This window comes from Lactuca sativa, chromosome 5 (genome assembly GCF_002870075.4).
Source record: "Lactuca sativa cultivar Salinas chromosome 5, Lsat_Salinas_v11, whole genome shotgun sequence".
Classification (NCBI taxonomy): domain Eukaryota; kingdom Viridiplantae; phylum Streptophyta; class Magnoliopsida; order Asterales; family Asteraceae; genus Lactuca; species Lactuca sativa.
In genome coordinates, this window is record NC_056627.2 from 320,955,139 (window position 1) to 320,967,349 (window position 12,211).

Below are 12,211 nucleotides of genomic sequence, written 5' to 3' on the forward strand. Positions count from 1 at the left end.
AACTACAAACAATGGCAGATTCATTGTATGGGAAGGGGGGGGGGGGTGCATGGACCTAAGTTAAAAGTGGGGCCCATTAGGAATACATATTAAAAAAACTCAGCTTTTGGTCCCCACTCACAATAGATTGGTCACCACTACTCCCACTCATCTTTACTTCTCTCTCTTCTGATTTTTCACTCCCGATTTTTCACTTCTTTCTTTAGAGTTTTGACCTAGCATACCAAATGCACTGAATCAGTGACAAAATTAAACACTTCATAGCCGTCAACATCGTTTACAATCATCGGAACTTATCACTGTTGCACAACGCCACTGCAACGCTGCCAACGCAGTGACACACTTCGCTCACTACCAGCTAAGCAACACCATTTACCGTCACACGCAAACGAACCAACATTGTATGATTTCGCTTGCCACCATCTTTGTAAGTTTATTACCTTTATTTAGTTTGATTTTCCCAAATGGGTTTGATTTGATGAACTAATTTGAATGGTTTATGAATTTTGATTTGGGATTTTTGATTTGTAAACTGATTTTATTTTTATTTAACACTCTCAAAAGATTAATTTGTGCTATGAATTTGTTAGTTTGGCTTGGTTTGCTTTTGATGGTTATTTGGGATAGGGAAACGAACTAAGCTTAATAGAGATGGTAAAAATTTATTTTCTTTAATTGTTTTGTTTAATGGTGTTTTCTAATTTAGTTCTCTGTATTTGTTTAATGTTTAATGGTTTTGGTAATTGTGTTTAACATTGTTTAATGTTGTTTTTGTTTAACCCAATATCAGGTGTCATAGAAAGATTTTACGGTAGAACATCCACATCAGTACCATCTTCAACTAAAATTCCACAACCTAGTTTTATTCCACCGATACCGAGTGAAATTGATTCAAGTGACACTCCTTGGGATCCGGCTGATAGGAATTTTTTTTTCCAGATTATGACCCTAATCAAAGAGACAATATAAGACGAAAATATTTGATTAAAGGACCATGTCAACCGCGTCTTACAAAATACCATGTAAGAATGTTTGGAAATAAGGGAAGACGTTTTAATCTGGCATGGTATGATGCATACGGTGAGTGGTTAGAGTATAGTGCAAGAGCACATGAAGCCTTTTGTTTGTGTTGTTATTTATTTAAAGATGAACAAAATAAAAAGGGCGGGGGTGATGCTTTTGTGACAGAAGGCTTTACTAGTTGAAATAAATCGGAAAGACTTAAGACTCGTGAGGGGGAAACTGTTAATAGTTCCCATTATATTGCACTTAAATATGTGGAGACTTATCGAGACAAAATCAATCAATTGCTACAACTCTTCAAAAGTAAAATAAGGTTGCTAAAAGTGAACATCGAATCCGATTAAATGCTTCCATTGATGCTTGTAGATGTTTATTGAAATGTTAATCCAAGAGCCCGAAGACATGTTAATGAAGTAAGTTCCGAATTGCTCATTTGTATGAAAAGTTTGAATCCACATGATTCATTCTGTGACTGACCCATCAAAGTTACGGAAGTTGATCGATTTATATCCACACAATTTTAGCTTTAAAGATAGGTTGAATATTCTAAATGAACTTTCAGTTTACCCCACTTTTATGCAACAAGATGCAAGATTTTCTACTTTGAAGAATATATCCGACCTTGCTAAAGTGATAGTGGAAAGCAATATGCATCTTAACTTTCATTTGGTTTACCGGTTATTGAAGTTGTCATTGCTTTTGCCGGTTGCAACCGCAACGGTGGAGAGATGTTTTTCGGCGATGAAGCTTGTCAAATCAGATTTGTACAATCAGATTTCGGATGAATTTTTAAATAATTGTGTAATTTGTGCGCTTGAAAGAGAAGGATTTTCCAAGGTTACCAATAAAAGTATTATCAATTGTTTCTTAGCTATGTCCCATCACATATTTCAATTGTAAAATAACATTTAGTTGAATGTATTAATGTTATTATACTTTTAAGTATCTATTATTATTATTATTATTATTATTATTATTATTATTATTATTATTATTATTAGAGTAAATTATGCAAATGGTCCTTATGGTTTAATGTAATTTGTGCGTTTGATCCATAACTTATTTTTTTAACTTGAAAGATCCCTACTGTTTATTTTTGTTACGCACTTAGTCCCTGTCTTACATAAAAAAAACTATTTTCCCCTTGATTTGTTAATTTATCTAAATAAACACACCCCCAACCCCACCCCCTCACCTTACTTTACCTACCTCATAATTTTTTTCCTATTTAAATAATAGTATTTTGATGTAAAACAAGGACCAAGTGCGTAACAAAAACAAACAGTTGAGCCCAAGCGCATAACAAAAACAAATAGTAAGGACCTTCCGAATTAAAAAATTAAGTTAGGGACCAAACATGCAAATTACCCCAAACCATAGGGACCATTCGTGTAATTTACTCTTATTATTATTAATTTACATAGTCAACGGTCAACAATGCACCCCACTAATCTGCTACTCACCACAGACATGTCTCATGTCTATGCATTTACCACAACAATCAGCCTTTTTTCTAATAGTCTAGTGATATAATTATGGTTCAACAGATGGTAGATTTGTTTCCTACGTACACAATCTGGAAGCTGGGAATGGGCAAGGGATCAAATCCTTGAGAAAAAGTGAGTTGTTTACAACTCAGGTGGGGTGTATATAGCAAAAAAAAAAAAGATGTGTTCCATGCATGTAAAAAAGAACGAAACCAGACCATAGTCGATAAATAGAACTAAAGGTAGGGAAATACATACCTCCTCCATCCTGCTTTATGCAGTTAGATTATTTAAAACTTGATGGTGCTGAATCAGGCAACCATCATCAACGTTTATGTGGATGTCTAGCATTTTCACGACTCCATTTTTCACATCATAATAGCACATACCATTATAGTATTTACATTCCAGGATGATATATCTGTTACTCATCACGCCACAGACAGGAAATCTTCTGTAATACCATTTCTCAAGAGTAACTGACTGCAACTTCTCCCACGTCTTCTTCTGAAAATCTTTAAGAATCCATATCTCAGATTTGTCCGGACTATCTCCAGCAAAGAGAGCCAGGGAACCACCCATCTCAAAAATATAAGGATATGACATTCGATTGGTGGCCCCATAAACAAGTGAACCACCTTATATATTCCCTTGAACATGTCGAAAGAAATTGCAACTCCACATTTGATAATACAATATCCTCCACATGATGCATTGCATTCGGGAAGATATGATCCTTCCTTGGTGATTAGATTATAAATATACAGAGATTGTTTTTTATAATCTGATATTAGCATTAGCTCGTTACCCCAAGACTTTATGATGCCTATGTGAGGTATGTCAAGATCTTGCACTTTCACTTGTAGCCCTTCTCCTTCTTCCCTTATATCCACATGACGTGCTGTCAAGTTTCCCGTCTTCTGGAGGATAAAAGAAGCATGGTCTAGCAATTTCATGTTAATGATTAGATCCAACCATCGTTTACAGACATACTTAGCCTTATAACGAAGGGAAGCATCAGGGAGCCTTTTGAGGATATCGAAAAGGATGTCATCCGGAAGAAACACAAACCCATCAATCTTCTTTCTCTTTCTTTTCCTCATCGTCTTCTCATCTTTAGATTCTTTCTTTGAGATGCTCGTTTCCATCTCGATCGACTTCTGTTTCAAAATATTACATTCTCTTGTAAAATGTTTCACAAGGATGAGATATATAACTACGCACAAGGGAACATGCATCAATTTTGTGTATACTTATGGGTTGAAAATGACTTCTCTAGCTGTAACAAATAAAAAATTCAATCCAACAAATACGTTTTTACTTCGGATCAATAAAAGTAATGTTTATAAGCAAGATTGTTACATTCTAAAATGCTAAAAAAAAAATAGAAGTAAGATAGATGTATCCAATTAAAGTCTTGGGGTGACGGGCTCAAACTGTTTGTTAATTTCCAAACAGATTCACAATCCACGATTGATTGAATTTTATAGAGTTTAATAGATTGATACATAGTTTTTTCTTACATTCCATACAACTTTGTCAATTTTTTTTTTCTAATATGCATTGGACTCTATAAAATTAATTTATAGTATATATTTAAGAATTAAACACTTTTCTTTTTTTTCATTGAAGAGTTCAAATCCATTAAGTAACAAATTGGCCTCTATGAAGTTCAATCAATTGAATGACACTTGTTACCTTATTCAACTCCTCCATTAACTAAATATTGTGGATGCTCTTAGCCACACTCCAGCGATCGGACTCAGGCGCATATACTGTAAGGCTAAATACGAAACGAAATTGCAGACTCTAAATTACGATTTGATTTGCGTCGAACTGCATGAACGTAAGACACCACATTAATGAAATTGACACAAGTATATATGTGAAGAGACTTGAGAGAAAACCTGTAGCGCGATAGCTTTGATAATTGATAAATGAGTAGATCGATGATTAGAGTTAGGTTTCGGTGAATAATAGGCAGAAAATGAAGGGTTTCTAGCGTTTAACGTTTAATCTCGCAGAAACGATTGTAACTGTGGCAGTAGATGTGGGGTTTTTTCATGATCTTTACTGACGAGAATCAAAGTCTATAATCTACTATGGCAAGCATAGTTTTTTGGAAATATTTTATTTAATAGAAATATACCACACACAAAATATATAGAGATCTTTTAAGATTCTCTTTAATTTATATATTTATTATCGTATATTCAAAAAAATGATTAGAGATCCTTTAAGATTTCATTCTTAATTTATATATTTATTATCATATATTTTAAATTTAGTAATATCACTGCAAGAATGCAACCCTATACTTACGGCATTTTTAATCCTTTGCCGACAATAAGTTGTCCATAAAGCCTATGACCACTAGGGGTGTTCAAAAACCTGATATCCGAAAATTTTGGATAATAGATTTTGGTATCTGAATCTGTATCCGAAATTTCGGATATTAATTCCGATATCCAAAAATTTTGTGTTTTTTCATCAAACTAAGTGGTGCAACATTTGAGTAACAAAGATCTAAACCATTTTTCTTTACTTTAAAATTGCGAACAAAAAAATGAAAGAAATCAATGAATACAATATACTGTAGCAAGAGATGATTTATTGATATTTTTATTCTATTTTGTTCTACACGTTGATACTACCAACCGTAAAGTATTCTTTCTATTTTCTTACATAATATAATAGCCATAAACAGTGCATATCTTGATGAAATGTAAAAATCTATCATAAAGTGGTCAAACATGACCACATTACTTCGTGGGATCAATTAACTAAATACATATTTCGATTAATTAAAGTGATAAAGCTATTTTGTGATCAGTCATCCAATGTTAATATGTTAGCATACAAACAACAAAATATATATTTAATTATGTCACTTAGACAAAAAAAAACTATTTAGTTAGTTTATTGTAGCTTTTTTTGTTTTCTCAAAACAAATAAAAGAAAAAAGGAACATACTTTAGGTATCGTATATTTAAAGTATCAAAAAACTTCATAAAATTACTACGATAAAATGAATTTTGAATAATTTAAAGTGACCCTTTTCATTTTCAATAAATAAATAAAATAAAAATATCCAAAATTTTCGGATATCGGATATCCGAAAGATCCGAAAATCTATAGAATTGATATCTGTATCCGAATTCGAAAATTCGGATATCTGGTTTTCCGGATAATTTTGTTTCACATTTTTCGGATCGGATTTTCGGATTCAGATGTTTTTGAACACCCCTAATGTCAACGACATATTTTCTGTAAAAAGTCGTCGGTATAGCTCTGTCGCTTAGGGATGGCAAAAAAAACCCCATACCCAACAGGGAACCCGAAACCCGCACCCGTTTTGACTGGGGAATCCCTAAGTTGACCGAGGATGAAGATGGAGATGGGGATGGAGAATCCCCGAATAAAAAAAGTGGGGATGGTGATACCCTTAATCCCCGACCCTGGACCTGCCCCCGACATATATCCATATATAAAAATAATACAGAACATACATTTATAGTACAATTTATAATACATAAAATTTGATCTAAGTAACCTAACTCATTAGTAATTACTTTGTTGAAATTATATTTTTACTTTTTCTTTTATCTAATTTAAACTCGTGTATATTTCTTTTTCCTCTTTGGTTGATCTATTTTACCTAAAATATCAATTTGATAATTTTTTTCTACTTGATTTTTTATGTATGTATTTAAATTTGGTAGAAAATTTATTTATATTTTTTTCTGCAGTTTATGAGTACTTATATATTTTATAAAATCTTTAAACTTATGATGGTAAAATTGAAATTTAGAGTTTTTTCTTACGTAAAAGTTTGCATGTTAAAAGAGAAATAGAAATCCTCGTTTCCCGTTGGGGATCCCCAGTCCCTGTTGGGGGTGGGGATGAGGGTTTATTCATATTCCCCGATGGGGATGGGGATTGGATTGAGGATTCGGGGATGGGGATGGGGATTGAGGTCCCTTGTGTTCCCCGCCCCCGTTGCCATCTCTACTGTCGCTATAAGTGAAATAGATGTCGTCGGTATAGGTCAACCAATCCTGACGACTTGGCGTCTGAAAATGGTCGTCGGAAGTGATTTTCGAGATTTTTTTTATTATATTCTTTAATAGACGACTTGTTGTCGGTATAAAGACAACTTGTACGACGACTTGTCGTCGGGAAAGGTCAACTTATTCAAACAACTTATCGTCAGGAAATGATGGTAACCGTTGTTTTCATTTGAGCTAAGTCATAACCCTTTTTACAGTTATGACTTATACCGACAACATGTCGTTGATAAATCGTTTTTTTTTTTAATGTTTTTCACAATTTTTGTTATATATACAAAACCTGTTTTAAAAAAACAAATTTAACCATTATATATGCAACATAATGCGAAACACTAAATATTCATAACAAACCATCAAAATTCTAATTCAAGATCTACTATGTACCAAAATAACAAAAAAAACCAAGTCTTCAACAAACAATATTTAAATTAAACATAAAAGATCAATCACAATCTTCATTGTTCTCCTCGGTCTCGTTGGTTGGTTTGGGGATATTTTGTTGAAACATATTAAGATTGAATGAAAATTGTGGCATTGTTGGTGGTTGGAAGTTAGGAATTACGGACGCGAATGAGTTATTATACGTTTGTTGCATTTGTTGCATTTGAGATTGCATTTGTTGTGTTAATGCAGCAACTTGGGGATTATTCGTATTTTGAGATTTGGCTTTCGAAGGTTTGGAATGTTGATTTGGAATTAAATGATTGTTGATGATTGGTTTCCTTCCAAGTTTGCAAACATGTTTGCTTCTCTTACCGAGGGCACGAATGAGACAATATTCTTCAATTAAGTGTTCACCTTCCCCGAGCTTTTCTTGCATCTTCATCTTCTCCCCTTGAATCTTTTCCTAAAATAAAGAAAACAATAAACATACATTAGTTAAAACAAAAAACTAAATTTAAACACTAAAATAATAGTAATAATATACCTTAAAAACTATAATAATAATAATAATAATAATAATAATAATAATAATAATAACAACATATTTACCAAAGAGCCTATTAACTTTGTTTATTACTTACCCAATGCAATTATTTATAGTCTTTCATCTCATCCTCATCATACTTATTTAGTACAAACCAATGCAATGATTTGTTGGCTTTTTTATAAAGTTCGGTGAGCATTCAGTGGACATCGGTTGACATTGTGATGAGAACACAAAAAATTTCCTTTTTGGAAGGTCAGGATCCTCATTTCTATAAAACCATTGAATTTGTTTTGCATACCTTCAAGATACATAGAACATAATTTCAAAGCTTCGTTTGCAACATAACCCTCAGTTATTTAACCTTCTGGCTTGGCTTTGTTTCTAACATAATTTTTAAGTCTTTTCAAGTATCTTTCCAAGGGATACATCCCTCTCATGTGTACAGGCCCTCCAAGAATGGCTTCTTCAGGTAAATGAAGAACTAGATGAATCATTATGTCGAAAAATGCTAAAGGATATATCAACTCAAGATTACATAATATTTTCACCACTTCTGGTTGGGCTTTTCTCATGTCGCTAACATCTAAGGACCATGTACAAATCTTTTGAAAGAATGTACATAAATCAATGAGTGTTGTTGAAACATTTATTGGGAGACATGCTCGAAGCCCTATAGGTAGCAATCGGTGCATGAGGATGTGATGACTGTTAGACTTTAGCCCAAGCATATTTGATTCAGTATCATTCACCTTCTTCTTAAAGTTCAATCCAAACCATCAGGTAGTCTCACTCCTTTAATGAATTGATGATAACGTTGTTCATCGGCGCGCCTTCTTTTTGCACCCCCATGCTTAGGATGTTTTCCTAGAGTACGATTAGGGAGATGAGCCAATTGCTTTCATATAGTTGCATTACTGAATTGTCTTGGACGCGGTCTTCTCTTATGTTGACCATTAAATAATAGACTTTACCTCCAACTATGAATCATATGTAAGAATCGTCTGTGACCAAAATAAGACATATGTTGGTCACATGAATGGAAGATGTGTCTGTGTTACAAGTAAGGCATGCTAAATAACCTTGACCACTCTATCGAGAAAAACTAATACATGTTGGGAAATCATTGATATTCCATAACAACATCACACACATATTGAATACAGTGTTGGTTGATGCATCTATCATTTGGACTCCTTCGGCCCACAACATTTTCAACTCATCCACCAAAGGCCTCAAGAAAACATCAATGACCTTTAAGGGTGATCTAGGGCCAGGAATCAGTAAAGTTAGCATGAAAGAATACTCTTTCATACATATCCATGGTGGTATATTGTAGGTAGACAATATAACCAGCCAAGTATTATAAGTACTATTAAAGTTGCCGAATGGATTAAAGTCGTCAGCAACCAAACCTATACGAAAGTTTCTAGGTTCTTTGGCAATCTCTAGATATCTCTGATCAAAATCTTTCCATGACTTCCCATCAACTGGATGACGTATCATACCTGTGACATCCCCATTTTCACGGCCAGAAAAGACCGATTTTGTTTATGCTTTATAAAAATCAGAGTACTTCTTTTCACAAAAATGTTGCGGAATTGGTTCCCAGAAAAATACGATAAATACGCTATCAAAACATTTTCGAAGAAACGTATTTTATTCATTTTAAAACGTTTGGGATGTAATTGTCAATACAGAAACATAAGCATAAACGGAACTTACGTTTATTTACACTAGTGATCTACATCTCTTTAATCTCTCAGTGTAATGTCACTTCATATCGACACATGTGATATAAATAAACTGATGGGGTCAGGTTGGGAAACCTGGTGAGTACATAGGGTTTTCAATCCACAATAATATAATTATTATGTTTAATCATCAAACAGTTAACCCAATTACCCATCCCCATTATCTTCTTTATTCTTAATGATCTACCCTAAGAATCAGCTATTTGTTGTTCATTCATTCCTAAGGAGTATCCTAAGGAATAGGTATGAATTCCATCGTTGTAAATGACACATCTATCAAGCACAACTGCTAGTTCTGTCACTTAGGCGCAGCTGCCAAAATTGTGACATTCTCTATGGGACGCATCTGCCGGAATAGTCCTTTTAGGTGCATCTGTCAGGGTTACGAGGTTCTCTATTAGGCGCTTCTGCCGGTAGAGTCCTTTAGGCACATCTGCCACGGTTTTATTGACAGTATCGTTTTCGAGAGTCCACTCGCAATACATATCAATGGGTTTTTAGAGTACACCGGTGAACATATCGTTCACAACACCTACAGGTTGCGAGCCTGCTAGTGTTCCACTGGACTGTCTAGAATAGTCCGTGGTTGTCATCCATACTCTGCTGAATGAATGGGCCATCATTTGGGAGAAAGGCTTCTCACATCGTCCACCTCTCACCCTCACCTCACGGTCTATTTCACCTTTCAACTCATCATCCAACTCATATTTCATCTATTACATCTACTCATGTCTTACCCCAACATTTTCATAGATATAAAATACATATAAAGTTTAAATCATTTAAAACGTGTATAAAATCATTTATCCAGCATAGACAATAAGTACTCAGGTAATATGCACACATAACACGTAATTTATATAAAATAATTCATATCTATGTGTAAGATGAAAGTAACTATGCACTCACCTGAAAGGTGGTGACTCAGCACTCGGACAGCGCTTCGATACCCTCAAAAGAATTTTCCTTCAATAAAACCTAGTACCAATACTACTAGGGTTTAGTCTAACGATAACCGCGGCAAATTAATAGTCTAGCTATTATTATTATATAAGCATTAAACAACACTATATATAACTCATAATAATAGCCCAAATAATTATTTTAAGGACCTAATAACATTACTATAATTATTTGAAAGCTATATTAAAAATAGTGTAGGCGTAGCTCACTTACAAAGTGTTTTAAAGAAAACCGGGCTTCGCTGGAGCAGCATTCCCGAGGCGAAAGGCTCTTCTTCTTGGAGCCGTCTGGCGCTCTGGGACTCGCATCTAGCACCTGGGAGGTGCTAGGGAAAGGGGAAGATGGTTTGGGGGTAATGGGAGAGAAATAGTATGAAAGGCGTGAGTTTTGGGGGTGATTTACGCCTCTATTTATAGGCTGTCTGGGCCAATTCACGTCGTGAAAAAGGGTGTTCACGTCGTGAGTTTTGCGTAGGCTCCAAGGCGAAGTTTGGTGCTGACAAGTGGCACCGGACGCAGGTAAAACAACCAATCTTTAAAAATTCATAACTTTCGCATACGAACTCCGTTTTTGACGTTCTTTATACCCACGCGTAGGTAAAAACAAGATCTACAACTTTCCTTTTGACTGCATTGGCTAATTCTCAACCAATTTTAAATTTAACAGTAGGAGGAGATTGGACTGCTAAATGACTGCGAAGAATTCGTAACTCCTTCATACGAACTCTGTTTTCGTCTATCTTTTTACCGTTGAGTTCCTATTAATGAGATCTTCAACTCTCATTTAGGTCGCGTAAGCAAAAAACCGCTCGAACTAAAATTCGAGTTTTGGGTCGTACACTGCTAAGCCGAATCTTAGAAAAATCATAACTTCTTCATACGAAGTCAGGTTTAGGCGTTCTTTTTATGGATTTTCTCGGTTTAACATATTCTACGAGTTACGTTTAGGTCACTAAGGCTAAATCTCGCTCTATCATAAATTCACTATTTACGCTTCCCGGTGTCGTGTCGGTTTCGTCTCGAAACTTCGACGGGTCATAACTTCTTCGTTATAACTCGGATTTCAGAGTTCTTTATATGTACGGAAACCTTGTGAAATATTCTACAACTTGGTTAAGATTATTTATTCTAAATAATATTTTGTTGAAAAGTCATTTTCGACCCCTATTGCCTCCAAATTAACTAGCCCGGATCTATGGGCGTTACAATTATCTCCCCCTTAGGATGATTACGTCCCGGAATCATCAACGAAACAGGGCTCACATGATGACTCCATACGTTATCTCTTCATCTTAAGTAATAATCGTAACTTTGATGTTTCTTCGAACGAGTATCTAACTCTAAGACTTCCTGACTGCAGGCGGTGCCCGATCTTAGACCCTCTCTCTATCTCATGATCTTCATGTCACGATCTCGTTCTTTATTGGAGGCTCCTTCTTTAACAAACTTGAGATAAGTTTCTTCCTTCGATTATCATAATAGACCGATGGGTCATGTTCTAACGACCTCTCATCGTATGATGCATTGCTTGGACTCAAGTCTTTTAGAGTCAATTTTCAGAACAGACTATACCTTCCTTCATGTTCTAATCACATCTTAGCATTTCTAGCTACATGAAACCGTTGCGATACCTCTACCGATCACTTCGATCATCTTTTACTTCAATCCTATGGCTTAAGTTAGATGTTACATCGAACTTGGTTCTCTGAACCACGTAACATACTCATCGTAGTCGGACTCAATGTGATATGACCACTAGGGTCGGGATAACAACAATCTTCTTAGTCATTACCGAAACGATGGTAACGACATATTTGAATAAATCGGAATCAATTATTGGCTTCTTGGTAACCTTGTGACTTTCCCTGATCCAAGCGTGAGTCCTATGCTTCCGGTAGTATAGGCCTCTACTACCATTCACACCTACTCATACTCGTCCCAAGTATTGTCACGTAGTTTCCAAGTCACCATAAAAGAAAATCACATA